General features: G+C 37.9%; 1 long non-coding RNA gene across 1 annotated transcript in view; it reads right to left on the bottom strand.

The window, feature by feature from the left end:
• Positions 1 to 4318: 4318 nt before the first annotated feature.
• LOC141501248 (uncharacterized) overlaps positions 4319 to 25750 on the bottom strand; it is a 201691-nt gene continuing 180259 nt past the window's right edge. Inside the window, exons 6-8 of the long non-coding RNA XR_012472180.1 lie at positions 10924 to 11005; positions 5272 to 5446; positions 4319 to 4973 (exon numbers count right to left, since the gene is read on the bottom strand). This is a non-coding gene — a long non-coding RNA (uncharacterized LOC141501248). The remainder of the gene's footprint in view (positions 4974 to 5271; positions 5447 to 10923; positions 11006 to 25750) is intronic.

The raw sequence follows: 25750 nt of genomic DNA, 5'->3' as shown, positions 1-25750 counted from the left end.
GTTATACTTACTTATTAAAAGAGAGTGCCTCTTGGGGTGGTTAGTGGAGACTTTGTGGGCAGCATTCTTTCAGTGGTACAAAAGAAAAAGAGAATCAGTAATATAAGAATACAAGGGAAATCTGCAGTGAACATAGACAAGTGGGATATAAACACTGTATTATATTTGATATACATTTTTAAAAGTTATACACACGGAAAAAAGGAAAAAGTGAAGAAATAAAAGATAATTCCAAATGAATATATAGGAAAGTTGAAAAGGCAAAAAGCTATAATTTTTTAATGTTTGATGCATTTAATATTTTGAATACCAGAATCTTTTTTCAGTTATTACTACAAATGTTACCAATAGAACTATTCCTTATATGAAAAATAAAACAAGTTGAAAAATTTATCAGAGTTCTAGTAGGAATTTAAAAAATCTTGTGTTTGTGTGGATAAGGAATACATTTTTGTTGTTGTTCAGTCATTTCAGTCATATGTGACTCTTCTTAACCTGTTTGGGGTTTTCTTGACAAATATACTGGAGTAGTTTGATTTCTCCAGCTCATCTTACAGATGAGGAAACTAAGGTAAATAGGGTTAAGTGACTTGCCTAGGGTCACACACTTGGGAAGTATTTGAGGTCAGATTTTGATTCAGGAAAATGACTATTCCCAACTCTAGTCAAATAAGGTAGAACATATATACCTGTTAATTGTATATATGGTGCCTTCTCTGATAGTGTAAGCTCCTTAAGGATAAGAGTATTCCTTTTGTCTTGTATCCCTAGTACCTGATGTAGCATCTTGTACAGAGTAGATAGTTAATAAGTGCTTGTTGGTTGACTTATTGACACCTTGGTTATAAAACCAGAGAATGTGAGAAAGGAAAATGATAGCAAGCATTTATTAAAAACTTACTATACTGACAATGGACTCTGTGCTATTCAACGTTGAATGTTTTTGCCCTTCATTCTTAAAGGGAAGGGATGCCATGACAAGCACATGAATTGAATTTGAGTTGGGGAGGGCTGTGCTAAGTCACCAGTTTCACTTTCTCCTCCAGAGACATCTAGGTCCAGTGACCAGACATGAATCAGGATGACTGGAGACATAAATGGGTTGTGTCCCCTTTACAAAAGAAAAGGATAAAATAAACATTAGACATGAATGAACAATGTTTTATAAATAAAAGGCAAGATAGAATGATGGTTAAAGATTTAAAATGAGAGACTGGATACAATTTACTAAGCATGAGATGACTCAAAAAAAAAGTCAAGTTTCAGATATGTTACTGGACAAAACTAAATTCATATCAGAAAATATATTATACTTCAAACTACCATGACAATGAAAGTATGTCAATAATAAATATACATGCACACCTAATGACCTTGAAACTAATTTTTAAAGGGAAAAAACTATAAAAAGATTTAGACAGAAAAGTAATGTGTGAGAGACTTAAAAACCCTTAATGAAATATGACAAGTCAAAGATAAGGAAAAGAGACATGTGCTAAGTGAGTGGACTTGTCTCAAATTCAGAAGGATATCATTACCTCAAACACTTGGAAACAACCCAAATAAAATTACAGAAATTTAAAAAAAAACAGGAAAAGAAAGAAATCCTTAAAAGAAAAATCTCACAAGAAGACTAAGAGAGGAGGAAAAAACATCCATGGGGTAAAAGAGTGAGAAACATCTCCAGAATCAGCAGATACTGTGTTATGTACAAGGGATCCAAATGCAAAAACAGCATTATCACTGCATTCAAGGAATCTACATTCGTCTGGAGGGACAGAATATGTTCACATGTGAAGTAAATAAAAAATAAAAACTGTTGGGGGATAGGAGGAAAGAGAAGTCCTAATTACTGGGAAATCAGGAATGACCTGGAGGAAGGAGCCTCTAAGCTTAGTCTTAAAGTGATCCAAGATGCAGAGGTAAGGAGTGAAGGACTCCAGGTTAGAAGGACTGCCTATCCAAAGACACATAGGTTGGGTGATGGAACAACTAATAAGGTGGTTTGGCTGAATTGCTTGATGGGGAATGATGTTTAATTAACTTATAAAAAGTAAACTGAAGCCAGGATTTTAAGAACTTTTGGTAGTGAGTCCAAGAAAAAAAGAGGTTTGTATTTTGTTCTAAAGGTAATAGATAGATACTGGTCTTTATTGAACAGGGGATGCCTATGCTTTAGGAACATCAATTTGGCAGCTGTGTGGAGAGGGAGGATGTATTGAACAAAATAAAATATTTGATACAAGACCTATTAGTGGGACATTACAGTAGTTCTGGAGAAAAGTGATGAGGGGCAGAATTAGTTTGGTAGCTGTATGAGTGGAAAGAAGGGGTTAGACAGGAAAAATGTTATAGGGTTTAGAATCACCAAAACTTGGCAAGTGATTTGACTGAGATGAGACTGGGAAGGAATGTAAATATCTAGTAAGTTAAAGTAAAGAGTGAAAGATAACTAGCTTCAAGGTTGTGGATCTGGTGACTGGAAGAATGGTGGTACCCTAGACGGAAATAGTAAAGTAAAAAGAAGGATAGGTTAGGAGAAAAAAATGAATTTTGTTTTAGACATATTGAATTTAAGACTTTTGCACAGTCTAAGATAGTTGGAAATGCAAGACTAAAGCTCAGGAGAAAGATAAGGGCTGAATTTATACACATACACACATGTACATATGTATATACACATATATCCCCACTCCTCATTATATATGTGTACACACACACACACACACATATGTATATGCATGTAACACCTAGATCAAAATCTCTCCCAAAAAGACCATAAGTATATTACTGCATTTTTAGGAGGCAGTGAAATCTTGGACAAATACAGTCATTCCATTCTGTGAGGACACTGAGTTTAACTGTCAATGGAGAAATTTTTCACTGTGGTATCTAAAAGAGAGGTCAAAGGAAAAGAACTCGGGGAACTTATTTCTTGACAGAATTGAATTTAACCCTTATGTTGTGCAGAAACATGAAGAGAATTTCTCCAGAGACATGAACTGATATCCTGAGTGTTTGGGCTGTGCTCGAGCTCACATTTCATATTTTCTTTGTTTTACTGTCTGTTGTATTGTTATTAGACAATTTCATGATATTTAGGCCTAGAGAATTAGTGCATTTGATATAGGGATTGTCAACCTCTCAAATTCAGTTTTAAGAGAGACAAAACAGAATTAGGTTATCAAATATTAATCTTCTGAGTTTGGTCTTAAGAAAGACAAATAGAACTAGGTTGACATGTGTTCTTTATCCCTCTTAAACTTGTGATCTTGGAAGCATGGAAGCCCAGTTAGATACTGATCTAGAAGTGGAATTTTGGGAAAGGCAAATATATAGGAATGAAACAAAGATCATAAAGTAGGGTGGTGGGATCCACCTCATGGTGGTGTCAAGTTGTCTCAAGTGCCCCTTGACTTTGGCTGTCTGCTTTATATCTCATTTCCATCAGGGAAGGAGAGGTGTTGTCATAGTTCCTTAGGGGAGAGGAGTGGCTGCCTACTCATGATATCTGTTATATCAGTTATAAAGCATATTAGTTTCCCTCCCTGTCTACTGACCCAGGATGTCTCTGCCTGCTTGTGATTACCAGCACAGCAGGGCAACTAGTTGAGTTTTGCATTTGACAAGATCAACCCTGATATTTAATAAACTGGGGTGGGGTCCCAGTGCTAATTAATTTAATCAACAAGACATGTTACAATTTTATTAGTGTAAAAATTTCAAAAAATATTTCTTAGTTTCTTTAGAATCCAGGATGAGAACTAAGAAGGATGATGAGGTAGTGGATGAGTGGTGATAACACTTCCCAAGCTACACACATAATATGTATCTAATGAGAAATGAATATTATTAACTAATATCTTGGGGAGATTCAGAGGCTCTCTCCTTTTTTTAAATTCCTCATTTTAAAAATGTTTTTTTTGAAGGCAATACTGATAATGAGATTTCATTGACTCTCCTAAATCTTGGTCAGACCCCACCCAACCTCTCAAGGAATTTAATCTAGGGTAGTTAAACTCATTGTGTTCTACTGATGCTTGTTGGGAGACACATCCTTTCCTTTAGATAGTCCAAGACTGGGAGTGATCTGGTATAGCTGGGTGTGGCCTGGTATAGCTGGGAATGGTTGGTATAGTGATGTTTTCTCAAACCAAGGGTGACATGATGATGGGTGACATGGAAGTACATTGGAAAGATATATAAACTATAAGCTCTGCTGCTATGATTTTCTTTGGTCCAAGAAAGCCAACCAAATGACCTTCATTTTATTAATAACATGCTGATTTTATTAACAAAATAAATAAATTATCCAGAAACTATTTCCCCCTATTATCAAGCTATTTGGAGATATCTTATTTCCCAGAGCTAAAGCCCAGAAAGCAGACTGCACCCTGAGTTTGGCATGCCAACAATCCTTTGCACTCCCCTTCTAGATGATCTCAGGCTCTGGATGATCTCATTCACAGCAAAATCCCAGAATTATTTCCTACTAGCACCAAGTGTTATCTTAGCTCGTACAAGCACCTTCTGTACCCATGTTTTGGACATGAAGCTCTGCTATGAATCAAAATCGTCTCATCATTGCTGTCACCCCTCGTGGTCAGAGATTACAGCACACTGCATAGCACAGCCATAGGTGTAAGTATTGAGATCTCCTCCCACTAAAGCAGGTCTCTCCCATTAGAAGTGGGGCTCTGGCACGTGTGTCCTTGCTTGCAGGCTCTTTTCCTCACTCTGAAATTAATTTCACTTCTAATTGATCCCTGACTCTCCTGTCTCTGCCATTCATTCTACATTCTGTTTTCCAGTGGCGAGGTTATTTCAGTAAAAAACAAACCCCTAGCTATGTCTCTTGTAGATTAAAGGGACTATGCTTCCCTTTCCTAATGGTGCAGAAGGATTCAGGGACTAGTTTCATCCTCTTCTAGTTGAAGTCTCAAGGGGAAATCCAATGTAATAATGTCATCAATCTGAAATAGAAAAAGTGGTCAAAGAAGGGTTAACAAGAGGTTAGTATGAGGGGCAAACCATTCATCTACTTTTCTTCTTTTTCTGCACTCTGGGATTACTGCCAAGTTAGCTTTCCTTCATTGCCCTGCTACAATGAAAATATCCATCTTAATCTTCTGGAAGAAACAATTATCTAAATGTCATCCTGCTTTCTAAAAACTTTATAAAATTTAATCCTTATTTTTCATTAAAACAAATTCTGAAAGGTAGAGACTTGCTTTGGCATGGGGAGATTGCAGTACTTCCACTAAAGACTACCTGTGAGTTGTAGGCTTGATGAAGGATAATAGCAAAACTGTGGCAAGCTTGATTTGTAGAAGGACTTCATGTTCAGAACAACAGGTACTTGTTCAAGCTCTGAGAACACCTGGTGCTGATAGGAAACAATTCTGGGATTTTGCTGTGACTGAGATTATCCAGAAGGTGAGATCATCTAGAGGGCAAGTGCAAAGGATTGATGTTGTTGTTTCTTAATTTCTCCTTTAATTTTCAGAATTTCTAATTTAGTATTTAATTGGAGATTTTTAATTTGTTATTTTTATAACTTTTTTAGTTACATGTTCAGTTCATTGATCTACTCTTTCTCTATTTTATTCATGTAAACATTTAGAGATATAATATATCCTCTAATAACTGCTTTGGCTGTTATCACAGAAGTTTTGGTATGTTGTCTCATTATTTAATTCTTTCCATGCTTTGCTGTTTGATCCACTCATCTTTTAAAATTAGGGTTATTTAGTTTCCAATTAGTTTTAGGTCTAAGGGCAGCTGGCTGGCACAGTGGATAGAGCACTGGCTTTGGAATCAGGAGGACAGGAGTTCTAATCCAGTCTCAGATACCTACTAACCATGTGACCTTGGGCAAGTCACTTAACCCTGACTGCCTCACATCCAGAGCCATCTCCAGTTATCCTGATTCATATCTGGCCACTGGACCTAGATGTCTCTGGAGGAGAAAGTGAGGCTGGTGACTTTGTACAGCCCTCCCCCCCCAACCCAAATCCAATTCATGTACTTGTCATGGTATCACTTCCCTGATATCATGGTCTTCATAGAGAATGAAAGACAAAAAACTTATTTTAGGTCAATGTCTCTATGGCCCTTTATTGCATCATGATCTGAAAAGGATGCATAAATATTTCTGCCTTTCTGCATTTGATTATGAGGCTTTTATTGCCCTAATAGATGGTAAATTTTTGTGTAGGTGCCATCTACTGCAGGAAAAAAGGTATATTCCTTTCATCCCATTCAATTTTCTCCAGAAGTCTATCATATCTAAGTTTTCTAACATTCTATTCACCTCCTTAATTTCCTTCTTTATTTTATGCTAAAACTTATCTAATTCTAAGAGAGGGAAGTTGAGATTCCCCACCAGTAAAGTTTTGCCATTCGTGTCTTCCTATAACCAAAGGACTGTTTTGATGAGCACAGGGAAAAGTCTGCTTGCCTAACCTTAGCTCTAGAAATCAGGATGTCTCCAAATATTTTGGCAGACTTTTTGTTAACTGATTCAAAAAAGTGATTGTTACAAAACATCTCCCTACTAAATCCCTCTATACACAGTGGGATCTTGGGGAAAGTGGGCTCAAACTTGAAAAATAAAGGTACTAAAGTACACATATAGAAAACACATGGAGTCAGAGGTACTTCCCAGTTCCCACCCTAAGGAGTAATTTTTTTTCTCTCAAAAAGTCCCCATTAAATTTACCTCTGGTTGTGGTGCACCAAAAGATGAGACTCCATTGCTCACCTGAGCTAGTTTCTTTCACAAAAGTGACAAATGCTATCAATCATAATTAGTGCATATATGGAGGGTTTGCCCTGGACATGACCAGATTTCCTAACCTGGAGGAACCCTGCATTCTACAAATTTCCACTGGTAAATGAGTAAAACCTTCTATGATTGACTGTATAATTGGAAGGAGCTGCATCTATGTCAGGACTGGAACAGTTTCTTTCCTGCTGCATCAAGAGTAAAGAATAGAACTGATCCTGCACTGATAGGAGAGGTTATCTCTCCCTATTTATATCAACTCTAAGAAATGGGCCTGGGGTCTCTCTGTTCTGTTTAATTTGCCCTCAGTTTCAGGTATGGAAGCTAATCTCCGGACTGGGAATTAAAGGCATAAAGATCTTGAATCCATGATTTGGGGGGGGGGGTATTTTCACTCCAGCAGGGAAGTCCTAAGAACATTATTTTTGTGGAAAACTAGATAAATTTTGAACAAGTTGAATGACAAGACTCAATAAGTCATTGTTCAGATTCTAATTCAAGTTAGATAGCTTTGCACTAGGTCAGATAGATAGAATACCAGGCCTGGACTTATCTTTCTGAATGGAAATCTGGTCTCAGACATTTATTGGACATTTATTGTGACTCTGGACAGTCTCCTAACCCTCTTTACCTGTTTTCCTCATCTGTAAAATGAACTAGAGAAGGAGCCACTTTCCCATATCTTTGCCAAGAAAATCCCAAATGAATTCAAGAAGAGAACAGCAAATAGCTTTATCCTAGTTTGTAATGCCTTTTAAAAATAGTATGGTTATACACTATAATTGGAAGGATTAGTATCTGTCAACTGATAGAAATAGAATTAGGAATAGGAATTAGGTAGATTAAGAGGGAAGAAGAATAGGCATATAGAAATAGTTAGAATGATTCTCTGGGTATATATCCCACTACTAAAAGAATTTTATCAATCCCATTATTCATTGTTATTTAACTTAATGATCCCTTCAAAAGTGTCTGAGACCTGCTAACCATAGACTGGTAAAGTTTTAAATGGCTCTGACTCCCTTTGCTTATCTTAGTATAGAACACCGCAGATCCTCATTTCTCTCCACTTTTTAAATTATTCTGTTGTATCCCATTCATCATTACTCCATTTGGAATTTTCTTGGCAAAGATACTGGAGTGGTTTGCTGTTTTCTTCTCCCAGTTCATTTTACAGATGAGAAAACAGAATTGACTTACTTACCCAGGTTCACCCAGCTAGGAAGAGTCTGAGACCAGATTTGAACTCAGAAAGATGTCTCTTCCTGATTCCCTATCCAGTGCTTCATTTACTATGCCACCTAACTGCCCTAAATTCTTAGCCTACTCAAATGATCTACTCCTAGGATCACAGATATAGAGAGGAAGAGAATCTTAGAGGTCATCTAGTCCATTCCTCCCATTTGTTCAGATTGGAGACAATTCTCTGGAATTTTCTTTTCAAGAAGACTGGGAACCAAGATGGCAGTGATGGAAGACATGATTTCTCATAAGTGGTTTTGTTTTGTTTTTCACTGGTTGGTATTTGTAAAGAAACAGCCTCAGCCAACTAATATTTAACCAAACAAGAAGATATGACAGCCATGCTCCAGTTTCTGTGTTCTTATAGAGGAGGGTGGTGGAAGTTTACAAGTAGTATTATTCATAAAACAGTGGATTCAGTTGAAGGAAAACCCAATTTAAAGAAAGTTTGGCAAGAGAAACAACTATGCAAAAATCATTCCAATTGGATAAAGTAAAAAGAGATCTGAGCTGGATGATGATACAGTTAAATTAGAAACTGGGTGAAAGAACAGAGCCTAAGGGACTGATGAACTGAAGAATTTGAGAATAAATATTTCTTTAAAAAAATCAATTCTTGGGGCAGCTAGGTGGTATAGTGGATAGAGCACTGGCCCTGGAGTCAGGAGGACTTGAGTTCAAATGTGACCTCAGACACTTAATAATTACCTAGCTGTGTGGCCTTGGGCAAGCCACTTAATCCCATTGCTTTGCAAAAAAACAAACAAATAAACTATAAAAACCAATCCTTCCATTTTGAATGTTATTATTTTGGAAGAAAGAGGATAGAGTTTGCACAAAAAGATTTCTGGTCTTGGAGTTGGAAGAACTAGGCTCAGATATTGATTCTGCTGCTTTTACTGCATGTGCCAAAGGGAGGTAAACCATTAACCTCCTTAGGTATTGAGTTTTCTCATCTATAAGTGAATGATTTGTATTAGATGAACTGTAAGGATCCCTTCAGCTCTATATTTAAAGAATGATCTACAAGGACATTTGAAGTTGAAGTTGAAAGGAGAATTGCAAACAAAATTGGTGAAAAACTATAAAGATTTTTACAACAAATTCTTTTCACCACTGATCACAGTGATACCACCACATTTGGATTCTGACATTATGATCTCTACAGGAGAAAGCAAAGAAAAGGAAGATGAGAATAATAGCAGCCTGAGAGCCAGCTAGGCTGGAAAGGACATACCTATTTGGATATATTTCCAAATTGTGGGAGTCTAGTCCACAGGGGGAGTATAATCTATTTCATCTCTAACACTCAGTCACCCAAGAGAGTGAAAGAATGCAAAAGAAACAAGACAAAAGCCATACCAGATATTCATGATTTATTGTTAGCCTAACTTCTAGTACTACCTGTCCTTCGCTATTTGGGGACTTGGAGCAGTCTGTGTCTGCCTCAATCACCACCAGAAAAGCAAAGGTTCATTTTATCCAGTTAGTGCATCTATACAGATTCAGTTCCCCTTCTAGAGAAATATTCAAAGACTTTTCTTTCCCACTTAGGGAACAGTCTACCTACCCATGCTTTGGGGAGATCAGTCCTTTTGATTCTATATCCTCATACTCTTCCAGATGCAGGCTTATCAAATATCTAAACTGTTCGTTGCCTAGCAAAGCTCCCTGAACATTCCTGTAGGTCTGGGCTTTTATTTATTTCAATTAGTCATAGATTTAGAGCTGGAAAATACTTAGAGCAGTAGTTTCAACCTCAAATAGAATGGGGGGGGGCACTAAACTATACATAAGGATTCCTGTAACTTAGAAAAGCATATGTTCACATTATCCTTGTCTTGTTGCCAGTTAAGTGGCATAAAAGAGTGTCAGACAGGGAGACTAATTTCAGACATTAGCTTGTGTGACCTTGGGTAAGTCATTTAATCCTATTTGCCTTGGTTTTCTAATCTGTAAAATGAATGGGGATGGTAATGGTAAACTACTCCAGTATATTTGCCAACAAAACTTCAAATGAGGTCATGAAGAGTCAAACATGACTGAAAATGACTCCAAAACAAATTTCATCTTTATTTATTTTGTTAAATATTTCCCCACAAATTAGACTCTGCCTCAGAAGCTATCTAGTCTAATTCCCTCAATATTCAAAGAGAGAAACTGATGCCCAGTGAAGTGCATTGATTTGTCTAAGCTTAGAAAAAGGAGTAAGCTGTTGAGTCAGGACTTAAATTCTAAAAGGAACATTTTCCATTTTGCTACACCAAGTTTACCTAGTGATTAGAAAGATGCTGATGAATGCCCCAAGTAATGATTTTCACACATCTTGTCAGAATGTGGGAGGTCAAGTGAACTGCTTTAGGGACTATTTAGTACCATTACATTTGAGACCAGACAGAAGAATGGGGCTAGAGATTTTTCTGGTGATAAGATCTTTGGTTGCTCTTGAACAACATCAGATACAGAAAAATTGGAAGGAGGAATTAGTATTTCAGAGAAACATTGGGCTAACCAATCCTTAGAAGTTTGAAAGCCTATGTTTCTTTTTTTTTTTTAACCAAAGAACTTATTTAGTCTATCTGTGAATAATAAGTAACCTCTCAGGTCACTTGAAGTTGGGAAGAAGATTGGAATCCTATGGGAACAGGGGTGTGAGTGTTAGTTAGTATTCTTATAAGAATAGTCCAGGAAAGCACTAAGATAAGTTCATAAAAACTGGCTTCAAATTTGCTAGTGAAATGACTCAACCATTGAGTGCCATCTATCGGTTTAATTGGAAATAGCAACCCATTGGAATACTGTTTCATTTACAAACATGATGAGTGAACTAGAAAAACTGAGCTGAAAGCTCTCGGCTTACCCAGAAAGGGCAATCAGAGTTTTGAGGTTTGTACCTGAAGCCTTCCTCTTATTAACAGACGCCCTGGTCCTGCCCATGTCGGTGATGTTTTTTTAAAGTTCATCCTAAATTCAATCCTGGAAAAAACAAGTAAATAAAGACAATGATTAACAGTTAGATGGAAATTCCAGTGGCGGCTAGGTGGTGTAGTGGATAAAGCACCGGCCTTGGAGTCAGGAGTACCTGGGTTCAAATCTGGTCTCAGACACTTAATAATGACCTAGCTGTGTGGTCTTGGGCAAGCCACTTAACCACATTTTGCCTTGCAAAAACCTAAAAAAAAAAAGTTGTAAAAATAAAAAAAGAAAGTCCATAGAGTTGGACCATTGATGTGTATAACTAGGATATATATTGTGTGCATGAACAATCATTTGGACCCAGTAAAAAGGAGGATGATAAGGGTTAGATTATATTTGGTGAATTGTGTACCGTTTTGAACAGTCCCAAGTTTCTCCACAAGCTAAGGTTCAACTTAAAAAAAAATATTCTTTCAGTGATGCTTTATGTTAAGTCACATAATACCACAGTCTCTGAAAGACAATTTTCTTCATCTGGACTTCATCACCTCAAAAAAACTCATCATTCTGCAAAGGTGGGTCCTAATTTGCATTGTGGGATGAGTACTCACTTTGATGAGAACACAAGAAATCCTGAATTTTATGTATCCCCATTTTTAATTAGATTAGAGGAGGTATGACTGTTTCTTTTTCTTCAATTTAAAAATTGATTTCTTTTTTACTACAGGCAAAGATAGTTTTCAGCAATTATTTTTTGTAAGAATTTGAGTTTCCGGGCGGCTAGGTGGCGTAGTGGATAAAGCACTGGCCCTGGAGTCAGGAGTGCCTGGGTTCAAATCCGGTCTCAGACACTTAATAATTGCCTAGCTGTATGGCCTTGGGCAAGCCACTTAACCCCGTTTGCCTTGCAAAAACCTCAAAAAAAATTTTAAAAAAATTTGAGTTTCACATTTTTCTCCCTCTAGCCCTTCTCTGACAAAGCAATTTAAAATAGGTTACACATATATAACTATTTTAAAAAATTTTCCCATATTAATCCCGTTGTGAAAGAAGAATCTGAACAAAAAAAGATAAAACCATGTGAGGGGGGAAAATCATAAAATATAATTTTAAAACCTGAAATTAAGCTTTGTTCTGCATTCAGATTCTATAACTCTTTCTCTAGATATGAATGGTATTTTCCATCACAAGCCCTTGAGAATTATCTTTGATTATTGTACTGTTGAGAGGAGCAAGTTTATCATAAGTGATCATTACACAATGTTGCAGTTAATGAGTATATACTCATATATTGGTTCTTATCAGTTCATGCAAGTCTTTCCAGGTATTTCTGAAGTATGGCTGCTCATGGTTTTTTTTTTTGTTTGTTTGTTTTTGTTTGTTTTTTAGATTTTTGCAAGGCAAACGGGGTTAAGTGGCTTGGCCAAGGCCAGACAGCTAGGCAATTACCAAGTGTCTGAGACCGGATTTGAACCCAGGCACTCTTGACTCCAGGGCCGGTGATTTATCCACTGCGCCACCTAGCCGCCCCTGCTCATGATTTCTTACAGAACAATTGTACTCCATTGTATTCATGTACCACAATTTGTTCAACCATTCCCCAGTTGATGGGCATTCCCTGAATTTCCAGTTCTTGCCACTACAAAAAAGAGTTGCAATAAATATTTTTGTAAATGTGGGTTTTTTACCTTTTCTTTTCTCTTTAGGATAAATATATAGTAGCGGGACAGCTGAATCAAAGGGCATGCACAGTTTTATTACTCTTTAGTCCTAATTACTCTCCAGAAAGGTTGGATCAGTTCACAACTCCACCAAGAATGCATTAGTGTCCCAGTTTTCCCCAATATTGATCATTTTCTTTCTTTTTCATTTTATCCAATCTAATAGGAAAGAGGTAGAACATCAGAACCTTCAATTTGGGGGGAAAATTATATATTATATAATATTATATATTATATTATATAATTTTGCTATTTCTTATACTTTATTTTTCTCCTTTAAGGATATGATTTTTCTAATCTAGAGTAGTTTTTTTCACCTGAGAATTGCCTGTTCATATCCTTTGACCATTTAGCTCTTGGGAAATGACTTGCATTCTTACAAATTTGACTCAGTTCTTTATAAATTTTAGAAATGAGTCCTTTATCAGAAACCCTGGCTGTAAAAATGATTTCCTAACTTACTACATTCCTTTTAATTTTGGTTACATTGATTTTATTTGTACAAAACCTTTTTTAAATTTAATCAAAATTATCCATTTTGCATTTTACAATATTCTCTGTCTCTTCTTTGGTCATATAGGGTAGTAACTTGTCCAAGATCACTCAGCTGGGTAATTATTAAGTGTCTGAGATCAGATTTGAATTCAATTTGTCTTAGCTCCACAGTCAGTGCTCTATCCATTGTGCTACCTAGCTGCCCCCTGATCCCCTTTTCTTAAATCTGAAAGATTTAATCTTAAAAGATTAAATTTTTTTTTTTTAGGTTTTTGCAAGGCAAATGGGGTTAAGTGGCTTGCCCAAGGCTACACAGCTACGTAATTTAAGTGTCTGAGACCATATTTGAACCCAGGTAATCCTGACTCCAGGGCCAGTGCTTTATCCACTGTGCCACCTAGCCTCCCCAAAAAGATTAAATCTTAAAGATTTCTCTCTCTCTCTCTCTCTCTCTCTCTCTCTCGATTTCTTGCTCTCTTAACTGGCATATGGTGCCATCTTTTATGTTTAAATTCTGCACTCATATTGACCTTATCTTTGTATAGGATGTGAGATCTGCCCAGTTTCTGCCATTCTATTTACCAGCTTCCCCCAGCAGTTTTTGTTAAAAAGTTCTTCCCAGGAGTTAAAGTCTTTGGATTTATCAGTGGATTACTATAGTTTCCTTTCACTATTGTTTTTTTTATACCTAATCTATTCCACTGATACACCACTCTGTTTTTAAGTCAGTATCAAACAATTTTTATGATTTATAATTTTATTTTAAATCTAGCATGGTTAGGCTACTTTCCTTTGCACTTTTTCATTAATTCCCTTGATATTATTGATCTTTTGTTTCTCCAAATGAATTTTTTTCCATTGACTTCTAATTCACTAAAGTAATTTTTTGGTAGTTTGTTATGGCACTGAATGAGTAATTTAATTTAGGTAAAATGTCACTTTTATTATTTTAGCTTGACCTACATATGAGCAATTGACATTTGCCCAATTTTTTAGATCTGATTTGTATGAAAAGTATTTTGTAATTTTTTCATGTAATTTCTGAGTTTGTTTTGGCAGATTGACTCCCAAATATTTTTTGCTGTCTACAGTGACTTTAAATGGAATTTCTCTTTCAGTCTCTTGCTATTATGCTTTATTGGCAATATAAAGAAATGCTAGTGCTTTATGTGGGTTTATATTATATCCTATAACTTTTCTAAAATTGCTAATTGTTTCAAGTAGTTTTTAATTGATTTTCTAGGATTCTCTAAACCATGTCATCTATAAAGAGAGTTTTGTTTCTTCCTCACCTATTCTAATTTCTTCAAATTTTTTTCTTCTCTTATTGCTAGCATATTCTAGTATATTATTAATAATAATGATGATAAAGGCATCTTTGTTTCACCCTTGATTTTATTTGGAATGCTTCTAGCTTATCCCCATTGCATATAATGCTTGCTGATGGTTTTAGTTAAAAACTGCTTATCATTTTTTTGTTTGTTTTGCTTGATATCTCTGCTTTATAAATTTTCCAAATAATTTGACTATTGCTTTAAAACTATTAGCATCAACTCTTACTCTTTTTTAAAGAAAGATTTTATTTGTTTTGTGTTTTACAATTTTTCCCCTATTCTTGATCCCCCCCCCACACACACACACACACAGAAGGTTGTCTGTTAGTCTTTTCATTCTTTCCATGGTATACATTGATCTAAGTTGAATGTGATGAGAGAGTAATCATATCCTTAAAGGAGAAAAATAAAGTATAAGAAATAGCAAAATTACATAATAAGATAATGGGTTCTCCCCCCCGCCCAAGTCGAAAGTAATAGTGTTTGGTCTTTATTCAAACTCCCCATTTCTTTCTTTGGATATAGATGGTATTCTCTATCACAGATAGCCTAAAATTGTCACTGATTGTTGCACTGATGGAATGAGCAAGTCCATCAAAGCTGATCATCGCACCCTCCCCCATGTTGCTGTTAGGGTGTACAATGTTTTTCTGGTTCTGCTCATCTCATTCAGTATCAGTTCATGCAAATCCTTCCAGGCTTCCCTGAATTTCCATCCCTCCTAGTTTCTAATAGAAAATAGTGTTCCATGACATACATATACCACAGTTTGTTAAGCCAGTCCCCAATTGAAGGACATTTACTTAATTTCCAATTCTTTGCTACCACAAACAAGGCTGCTATGACTATTTTTGTACAAGTTATGTTTTTACCCTTTTTCATAATAGAAACTGCTTATCGTTTTAAGGAAATGCTACTTTATCCCATACTCTCTAATATTTTCAATAAGAATGGGGTATGTATTTTGTCAAAAGCTTTCCCAGCATCTATTGAAATAATCATATGATTTCTCTTAGCTTTTTTATTGATATAGTCAATTAGACTGATAGTTTTCTTAATATTGAACCAACTCTGCATTCCTGGTATAAATCCTACCTGATCATAATTATTATCCTAGTGATAATTTGTTGGTAATCACTTTGCTCATATTATATTTAATTTTTTTGCATCAATAGCATTAGGGTGATTGATCAAAAATTTTCTTTCTCTGTTTAGCTCTTCTTGTACAGGTATCAGCATAGTATTGTTGTCATAGAAGGAATTTGGCAGAAATCCTTCATCTATTTTTTCATATTATATTTTGCTTATTGTTTTTAAATGATATATTTAGTTTCTTCTCTAAGAATCTGGTTGCTATACCACTTAATGCACTTATGTTTTGTATTGAAATCACTTCATTGTCTATAGTTCTTTTTTGGAAGATGTTTTTGGAAGTTTCCTTTCTTATCCCTTTTAATGAAATACTATTTTTGCTTTTGCTTTGTCTGAAATAGATTGCTATATCTGCTTTTTTCACTTTAGCTGATGCCTTTTACCTTTGTATGTATCTGTTTCAAATGTGTTTCTTATAAAACAACATAATGTATTATTCTGGTTTTTAATCCACTCTGCTAACTAATTCCATTTTATGAGAGGGTCCATCCCACTCACAGTTATTACTAACTCTTATCTTCCATTCTATTTCACCTCTATTTATACTTTTCTATTCTTTCTCCTTTCATCCTATCCCTCTTCACCAGTGTTGTTTCTGAACATTGCCTCCCTCAATCTACCCCTTTCTATCAGTTCCCCCATCCCTTTTTTCTCTTTTCCCATTTTACTTTTCCCTTCTTTCCCTTCCTTTTATCAGTCCCTCCTTTCCTCCCCCCACCCCCTTCTCCTCCTAATGTTCTGTAAGCATTAGGCAAGATAAATTTCTAAACCCTCTGAATGTATGTGTCATTACTTCTCTGAGCCAAATCTGATGAAAGCAATTCTCACCTTCTCCCTTCTTTCCAGCTACTATAATAGATCCTTTGTACCTCTTCATGTGATATGATTTTGCCTTCCCATTCCTTTTTTATAATCCCTTTTCTTAATGTCTTATTTTTTTTTAGATTTTTCAAGGTGATGGGGTTAAGTGACTTGCCCAAGGCCACACAGCTAGGTAATTATTAAGTGTCTGAGGTAGGATTTGAACCCAGGTACTCCTGACTCCAAGGCCAGTGCTCTATCCACCATGCCACCTAGCCATCCCTTAATGTCTTATTTTTTAAAATCATCCCATCAAAATTAACTTATGTCCATGCCTTCAGTATACCCCCTCTAATGAAGTTACAGTTCTCAGGAGTTACATTTCTCAGGAGTTATGAATATCTTCCTCCCATGTAAGGATGTAGTCAGTTTAATCTTATCGAATAACAGTATTTTTTCCCCTCCTGTTTTTCTTTTTCATTTATCTCTTGAGTGTCCTGCTGAAGATCAAATTTTATATTTAGCTCTGGTTTTTCATCAGAAAAATTTGAAATGCATCTTTCCCCCTGAAAGAGAATGCTCAGTTTTGCTGGGTAGTTTAGTCTTGGTTGTAATCCAAGCTCCTTTGCTCTGTGTAATATCATATTCCAAACTCTTTGATACTTTAAAGTTGATGCTATCAAGTTTTGTGTATTCCTGAGTGTGGTTCCTTGGTATTTGAATTGCTTCTTTCTGATGGCCTGCAGGATTTTCTCTTTGATATACTTCTGGAATTTGGCTACAGAATTCCTTGTCATTTTCATTTTGGGATCTTTTTTAGAAGTGATCAGTGGATTTTTTTCAATGATTATTTCCCCCTTTAGAATATTAGGACAGGCTTCCATGATGATTTCTTAAAAGATGTTGCTCAGTTTCTTTTTTGATCAGGACTTTCAGGTAGTCCAATAATTCTTAAATTATCTCTTCTGGATCTATTTTCCAGGTCAGTTGTTTTTCCAATGATGTATTTTACATTTTCTTCAATATTTTAATTTTTTTATTGTGCTTGACTGATTTTTGATGTCTCACAGAATCATCAACTTCCACTTGTACATTCTATTTTTCAAGGAATTATCTTCAGTCAGCTTTTGTGTATCTTTTTATATTTATTCAATTCTATTTTTAAAGGAGTTATCTTTTTTCCATCTATTTTTGCATTTATCCAATTGTATTTTTTTTTATGTTTCAGCCTGTATATAGACACCATCATCTCTTTCTTTGGGATGGATAGAATTCTTTATCATAAGTTCATCAGAGAAACTGTTTCTATTATTTTTTCCCACAGTTGCTATTGCTAGCTTATTTCTCTCTATAGTATTTCCCCTCACCCCCATTTACTCTATTCTATCTTTCTCCTGTCACCCTGTGTTACCTCTATCTACCCTCTCCCATAATCTTCCCTCTCTTCTACCACCTACAGCTCCTTCCTTTTCCCCTCTCCCCTTCCTCCTATTCATTTCTTCTCCAATTTTCCTCTAGGGTAAGATAGATTTTACACCTAATTAAGTATACATTTTATTTCATCTCTGAGTCATTTTGGATGACAGTAAAGTACACTCACTCCCCTTTATTTTTCCCCTTTACACTCCACTGCAAAAGATTTTTCTTGCCTCTTTTATGTGAAATAATTTATCCTATTCTACCTCTCCTTTCTCTTTGTCCCAGTACATTCCTTTCTCCCTCATTGACTCCATTTAAAAAAAATATATTATACCTTCAAATTCAACTCCCTCCTATCTTACATACATTTATATATGCTCCTTCTAACAGCCCTTATAAATTAGAAGGTCCATATCAGTTATTAGTATCATCTTCCTATGCAGGAATACAGCACTATTAAGTCCCTCATAATTTCCCCTTCCCATCTACCTCTCTAAGCTTAACCTGAGACCTGTACTTGAAGATCAAACTTTCTGTTCAGCTCTGGTCATTTCATCAGGAAAGTTTGAAAGGTCCCTATTTCATTGAATGTCTATCTTTTCCCCTGAAATAATATACTTAGTTTTTCTGGGTAGTTGATTCTTGGTTGTAATCCAAGTTCTTTTGCTTTCTGAAATATCATATTCCAAGTACTAATAGCCTCTAACATAGAAGCTGCTAAATCTCTGTTATCCTGACTGTTGCTCCATAATATTTGAATTGTTTCTTTCTGGCTGCTTGTAATATTTTTTCCTTGAATTGGGAGTTCTGAAATATGGTTCTAATATTCCTGGCAGTTTTCATTTTAGGATCTCTTTCAGGTAGTGATCAATGGATTCTTTTAATTTTGATTTTATCCTGTTTCTAGGATATCAGGACAGTTTCTTGAAGAATGTTGTCTAGGTACTTATTTAGGTCAAGACTTTCAGGTAGTCCAATAATTTTTAAATTGTCTCTCGGATCCTCAGGTCAATTGTTTTTCCAGTGTTAGTTCACACTTTCTTCTAGTTTTTAATTCTTTTGGTTTTGTTTAATTGATTCTTGATTTCTCACAAAGTCATCAGCCTCCCTTAGCTCCATTTTAACAAATTATTTTCTTCAGAGAACTTTTGTATTTCCTTTCCCATCTGGTCAATTTTACTACTGAAGGCATTTTTCTCCCCATTGGCCTTTTGCACTGCTTTTTCTATTTGACCTAAATTGGTTTTTTTTTAAGATGGCATTTTCTTCAATATTTTTGGTATCTCTTTCACCAAGTTGCTGACTTGGTTTTCATAATTTTCCCACCACTCTCATTTCTCTTCCCAATTTTTCCTTGACCTCCCTTACTTGATTTTCAAAATCTTTTTTTTTGAGGTCTCCTATAGCCTGAGACTAATTCATATTTTTCTTGGAGACTTTAGATTTAGACTTGCTGTGTTCTGAGTGTGTATTTTGATCCTCCAAAGCACAAAGCAATTATCTATGGTCAGATTTTTTTTTCTTGTGTTGTTTTCTTATTTCCCCAATTCTTTGTTAAGGTGGGGCTCTGTTTCCTGGGTGGAAGACTCACTATACAAAGTTTTTGAGAGTTTTGTTGTTGTTTTGCAGCTGTATTGATGGATGACTTTGACTTTATTCTGTTCTGAGTGTGTAATTTGATCTTCTATAGGACCAAAGCAATTGTTTATGGTCAGATTTTCTTGTTTGCTCATTTCCCCAACTCTTTGTAAGATGGGGATCTGCAAATTCTTCATTCCTCCAAGGTCTTATGAAAGGCTATGACTGCTCTCCTCAACTATTCTCTGGTCTTTGGATGACCATGAGCATTCCCCTCTTCCCTGGAACTGTGAGGAAAGTCCTGCTTTGTTGTAGGCATTAAGCTCTGCAATGTTTCTGCTCCTTTTCCTGAGACTGTGGTCTCAGACACAGCCCAGATCTGAGTATGGGTAAAGCAACAAGATCCTACCTCAGGGATAGCAAAGAGACCTTGACAGTCTCCCCTGACCTCCTTACCTTCTATGGGTTCAGCACTCTGGAAGCAACTGCTAGGTGGCTCTCTGTTGGGTGGCTCCACAGGCCTACTCCTGGTCTTCTGGGGCCAGGTCTGGACTGAGGCCTGTAACGGACTGGGTGCTGCTCTCACTTTGATGTGGCAGTTTTCCCGTTGAACTTCCCAGTTGTCCTTGCCAATTCCTGGGATGAGAGATATGGAAATCCTACCACTGCCATAGTCTTAGGTATCCCCAGGGATGCAGGTGCCCCCATTCTGTTCCTGGATGACTAGATCCAGTTTGCTCTAGCATGGTCCAGACTACACTGTGGGTCCTTTCTAATCCCAGGGTAACAGACCCTTCCAAGGTGTCTTGGACTGGAAAATTGTTTTACTCAGTCTTTCTGTGAGTTTTGCCACTCCAGAATTTGGTTAGAGCTAATATTTAAAGGAACTTGGAGGTTTGGGGGAGAGCTGTGGGAGTCCCTGCTTTCACCACACCAGGTAGGCATGTAGGTTCCACCTCCCAATTGTATTTTTAAAGTATTTGTTTTCTTTAGTCAATTTTTGTTCTAGTTTTTATAAGATGTTGAATTTCTCTTGAATTTCTTTCCTCAGTTTCCTACTTGATTTTTAAAACCCTTTTTGAGCTTTTCCAAGAAGTCTTTTTGAGCTGGAGACCAAGCTAGCTACTTGCTTTCTGAGCTATGGCATTCAGCTCAGGTATGCCAGCTGAATGGGAGTTTGGGATACCTGTGTCAGGGCTTTTGGCTTGCTGAGCCTGGACTTCAGCAGACTTCATTGCAGATCTTTCCTGTAGCTGAGACCCACCATGTCCTGCCACCTGCTCTCTGGGTTTCAGTTCTCTGCCCTAGGCACATTCCTGCTCCACCAGAGCTAGACCTTACTGGAAAATGCTCCACTTTGTTCTTTTGTGGGTTCTGTTATTACAGAATCCATTTAGAAGATATCGTTCATGAGAGCTTAAGGAAATTCCTGGCTTTTCTTCACCATCTTGGTTCTGCCCCTGGTATGGCTTTTCTTAAGAGCCAGAGCTGCTTGAGTCATCCTATGCCTATTGAGATTCAGCATGGGTGTTAAGGAAAAAGTGAATTGTGAATTCCTGTAAATGAGGGGCTATGAATGAAAAACAAATTTCCAATGACAGAAATGGGGGGGGGCTTAGAGCAGAGATTTCCTGAGCTTATTCCAGGTGAAATGTCTAGATTTGCAGAAGTATACGTTGGTTAGAGAGCTATGGCAATAGGAAGGTTCAGTCCTACCTCTGTTGCCTATTGGCTACTAGGCTGCTCTGACTAGGCAGAACTCTTTCCTCTCAGTGCCTCAGAACACTTCTAAGTCTATAAACTGCAGAAAAGGTAAAAACCTGCTTTGGTAGAACTTCAGTTGGTTTAGACTCTAGCCTTACTTCTAATGCTAATCCTATGATTAGGATACCTGAAATCCTAGTACTCTTTCTACATCAGACATCACCCTCAACACAAAGGTACATTTTGGGAACCTCTTATGCCTGATTACCTCTCCCAGATGACCTATGATGTCAGAATCTGACATTCCAAGAGAAGTTATCTTACAAGTTCACAAAGATAAATTATCTCATATAACAAATGAACACAGAAAAGACTCACATTCCATTTCTCAGAGAGTCAAGAACATGCCCACCACTATCCCACAGTGGGTATCCCTCTTTCTAAAAAGATATATAGTTCCCACAACTTACAGTATATCTGTTGGGTGGGATTCCACTAAAAAGAGAGATCTAGGATTTCTTTGTCTTCCTTCTGAAGCTTCTGTCTATGGAATGATACTCACTTTGTGTCAGTAGTTGCTATTCACCATTTCTCTCTGCTCCTAGTAGTTCTCTTCACTTCCCAGGATAGTCACTCCTTGAAGGACCCATACATTGTCTTCATTTATTTGGTCTCCAGGAACTTGGCTCTCAGTACTAAAAACTCTCATAATTTAATCTTCTATACTCTAGCTCCTTTGCTGGTTTCTTTAGTTGAATCACTTAGCAGTAAATGGGGCTTGTCACCTAGTAAGGGGACCAGCTGTTCATCACATGTCTTGTATAGAGGCCATGACTCTTCCAGAATCTCTGTATCATTCACAACCACACCACTAAGAATGCTTATATTCTTTTGAGAACTTTTTGTAACTCCCTCCCTCTTCACTCCTTCCTGTTTCACAGCCCTCTTGTCTCCTACCATGGAGCTCACAACAATGAATAGCAACTTTCTTTCTTGGAGCACTCAAACAAATTTCTCTTTACAACTCTAACCCAGATTATCAGGTCAGTCTCTCTCTCCCCATCACCCAGATGAGGTCCTTTCAATTTGTATCAGCACCTAACATTGAGTCTTTGGTTTGGAGGGGAAATTCTTTTTCTCCATCTCTGTCTTTTTCATCTTCCATCTTCCTTTGGGACAGTTGGTCCCAATTATCCAGGTTATCCATTTATACTGGAGCTGCTTTGAGAAAGAAAGGAAGGAAAGGAGGAGCAGTGAAGAACTGGATGCTTTATCCATGGGTACCTGTACTGTGATTAGAGATTAGAAAGAAATATTTCCACAATGAAACAGAAAATTCAAGGACAGCAGGAATTCTGAACTGAAAGCATTTAATTTAGAAAGAGAATGATGTTTGATCTTCATTCTCAAAGAAGATCATGGCATCAGGGAGGTGATGCCATGATAAGTACAAGATTTAGATTTGAGTGAGGGGATACTGTGCTAAGTCACCAGCCTCACTTTCTTCTCTAGTCACCGGGGTTCAGATGGGAATTAGAACAACTGGAGATAGCCCTGGATTCACAGCAAATGGGGTGATTACCCAAGTAGTAAGTGCCTGAAGTTACATCTGAACTGCTCTTGACTCCAAGTGTTCTATCCACTGTATCACACTGCTGCCCATAGGAATCATGCTCAGCAGTTTGCCTGAGGATAACAAGAAGAATCTGATAAATTATGAGGGTTAGCTCTTTAGCAGGTGGGGATACTGGAAAGATAGCCTTGACAATGTAATGAATTAGAATTAGAGATGAACCTTTGTGGGTAATTCCAATATACAGGGGGAGAGGGAGGGGCTGTCTGTGTTTGTGGTAGGTTTTGTGGATGCTGTGCTAGTGTTGTTCATGGAGATGTTGTCAGATGCACAATGGGCCAGCCTGGCTCTTGACCCTTTTCTGCAATCTCTAATGTCTTGTGACTGTTCCTTGCAGGCCACTTCAACTCCCATCTCAAGGCATTTTCCTTAGCTATTCCATCTTACCTGGAACACTCACTCTCTTTCCTCTGTCTGCTGGCTGTCTTCCTCTGTCTCTGGCTCACTTCAAGCCTCAGCTAAAATCCTACCTTTTTCAAGAAGTCTTTCCCATTTCACTTTAATCTGAATGTCTTTCCTATCTCCAATGGATCCTTTAGATATCTTGCTTGTACACACATTGGTTGTCTTCAGGTTGACTCCTGGCTGTGGCCCTGCCCCTGTTTTCAGCTTGCAGAGCTGTTGGCTCCCAAGTTCCCTCAACGGTCCCTTGAGATGATGAGGACTGTCCAGAGGATCTCAATGCCCATTCATTCCAGCGACTTCCTTCTGTTGATGGACCTCCAATTGATAGTTGTGTCCAATTTGTTCCATTCATAGGGTTCCTGTGGGTATGTTGTTTAGAGATCTCCCCCTCAGACTGAGCTGCTGGAGGGCAGGGCCTGTCTTCCACTTTTCTTACCTCCACTGACCTGCACAGTGGGATCTCAATAAGTATTGAATGCTTGGTTATCTCCTCTATGAGACGCGCTCCTTGAAGGCAGGGCTTTGGTTTTGGGGGGCATTCTCAGCGCCTGGCAGCCTGTAGGTGTTTAATCCAAGTTCATGCGGCACCTGACTTTCCAGACTGAGCGCCACAGAGCACGACAGGTTAGAGGGCTCCCCACGCCGGCCTATCCGGAACCGGCCTGCAGCCGAGGTGCCGCACGGGGCGGGCCGTCCAGAGCGCTTGAAGCTGGATGATTGGGTGAGTCGGCGCAGGCGCAGTCCGGGCCCGCGGTAGCCATCTTTCTCCCACCCACCTTCCAGGGCGGTATAAGGAGATGGAGGCGGCGCCGGAACCGGAGGGGGAAGTGGCGGCGGAGGTGTTGGAGGCGCGATGAGGCGGAAGCGGGCTGTGCGCCTCAGGGTCCGCCTCTGGAGCCGGGGGCCCGGGCTTCCGGTTCCGCTTCCTTGGGGCCGCCCGGCCCACCCCGCTGGGGCCCCGGATCTGGGGCCGACCCCAGCCGCCCGCGGCCCCGCGGGGCCTTGCTTTCATGGAGGCGCGGGGCCCGGGCCGATCCCGGGGTCAGCAGAGCCCCGGGCCGGGCCTGAACCACGCCGGCGTAGACTCCTGGGGGCAGTGCCTATCTGACCAAACCCAGACTTGCCTTCCTCTTCCTTTCCACAGGTCCTAGACTTGGTTTATGCAGATGCCTTAATTAAACTTCCTTTTTAAAAGCTCCGTTTTCACTTTGTTATTTTTTGCACAAAAGCCTAGAGTGACTCTAGGTTTCTGGAATCTCAAATTCTTTTGTAGTTTTGAAGGATCTTCCCAACCAGGTCAGACCCTGGTCACCTCTGCGAATCTGAGTCCAAATGGCACATGGAAAGAGCCCAAATTTCAAAGGACCCGAGTTCACATCCTGCCCCAGATGATGCCCATTCATGAACTTGACCAAATCACTTCACCTCTTGGGCCTCAGTTTCTTCATTTGTGAAATGAGCTCAGACTAGGTGACCTTTGAGGCTCTTTCCAGTCCTAGCTTTATGGTCTTGTGATATGAGCACTCCTAGCACTTAGGAAAAAAAGCCATTGTCACTTAAAGCCGACATTGCTTCTTCAAGAAGCAGTTCTCTGGATGAACTTGGCTTCCTCTTTTGTCAGGGTTCCTTTCATGGTTGATGAACAAATGTGACACCTGGAGGCAGGTTAGATTTCATTTGACAAAAAAGTCTCATGCTATCCTTAATGAACAAGATGGAAAGAGAGAGACCCAATTATATAAGAGTTATTGGGGGCAATTCATATCTGACCAAACCCAAAGCCCTTAGCGTTGGAATGTCAAAGGCATGACCTTGTGCTGTTGTATACCTTTTTAATAGTGACTACATTGAAGACTTGCAAGATGGACTTGCCATTTTCCGATAATATGAAGCGAGCTTGTTGAGAAAGTTATTGGATCAAGCATATCACATTCAAACGGACTAAGATCTCCTTGGGTCTCATGATCAGCTTATTAAAACCACACATTAACAATATCTATGTTCTATTGTATGTTTGTTTATTTCATAAAATATTTTATTTGTTTTCATTTGGTTTGAGCAGTGAGTTTCATACCTTTGTGTTGGATGATAGATTCAGTATCCCCAAAGTACTCAATGGCTAGAACATTGAGCTGAATTTAATAAAAATGAAATTATATATATATATATATATATATGTGTGTGTGTGTGTGTGTGTGTGTGTATTTAATACACATAGGAATATTATATATTCCTATACTTTTTTTAAGTTTAGTACAAATTGGGGGAATTGTGGCTAAACCAAAGTTGTTTGTTAGAAAAATCTGAGCATTTTAGTGGATTGCAAATGCTTTGGCTTTCAGCAGTATGATAGGATAAATAATTGGTTTTAGTCATATCAGGATAATTCACCTTACAGTAGGTGATTAGTGTAGCCTAAGGAAGTTGCAAAGGAATATGTGACTCACGCCGGCAGCTTCTATTTATCACCTCTCATGTGACAGGAAGGGAGCTATTGGAGAGTGGCCAAAGTATTATTATCCTCATTTCCTTCCTTGCCCTACTACTTTCGTTTATTCCATGC

The sequence above is a fragment of the Macrotis lagotis genome, chromosome X, assembly GCF_037893015.1.
Source record: "Macrotis lagotis isolate mMagLag1 chromosome X, bilby.v1.9.chrom.fasta, whole genome shotgun sequence".
NCBI classification, from domain to species: domain Eukaryota; kingdom Metazoa; phylum Chordata; class Mammalia; order Peramelemorphia; family Peramelidae; genus Macrotis; species Macrotis lagotis.
This window is presented reverse-complemented; position numbering and strand designations above follow the sequence as displayed.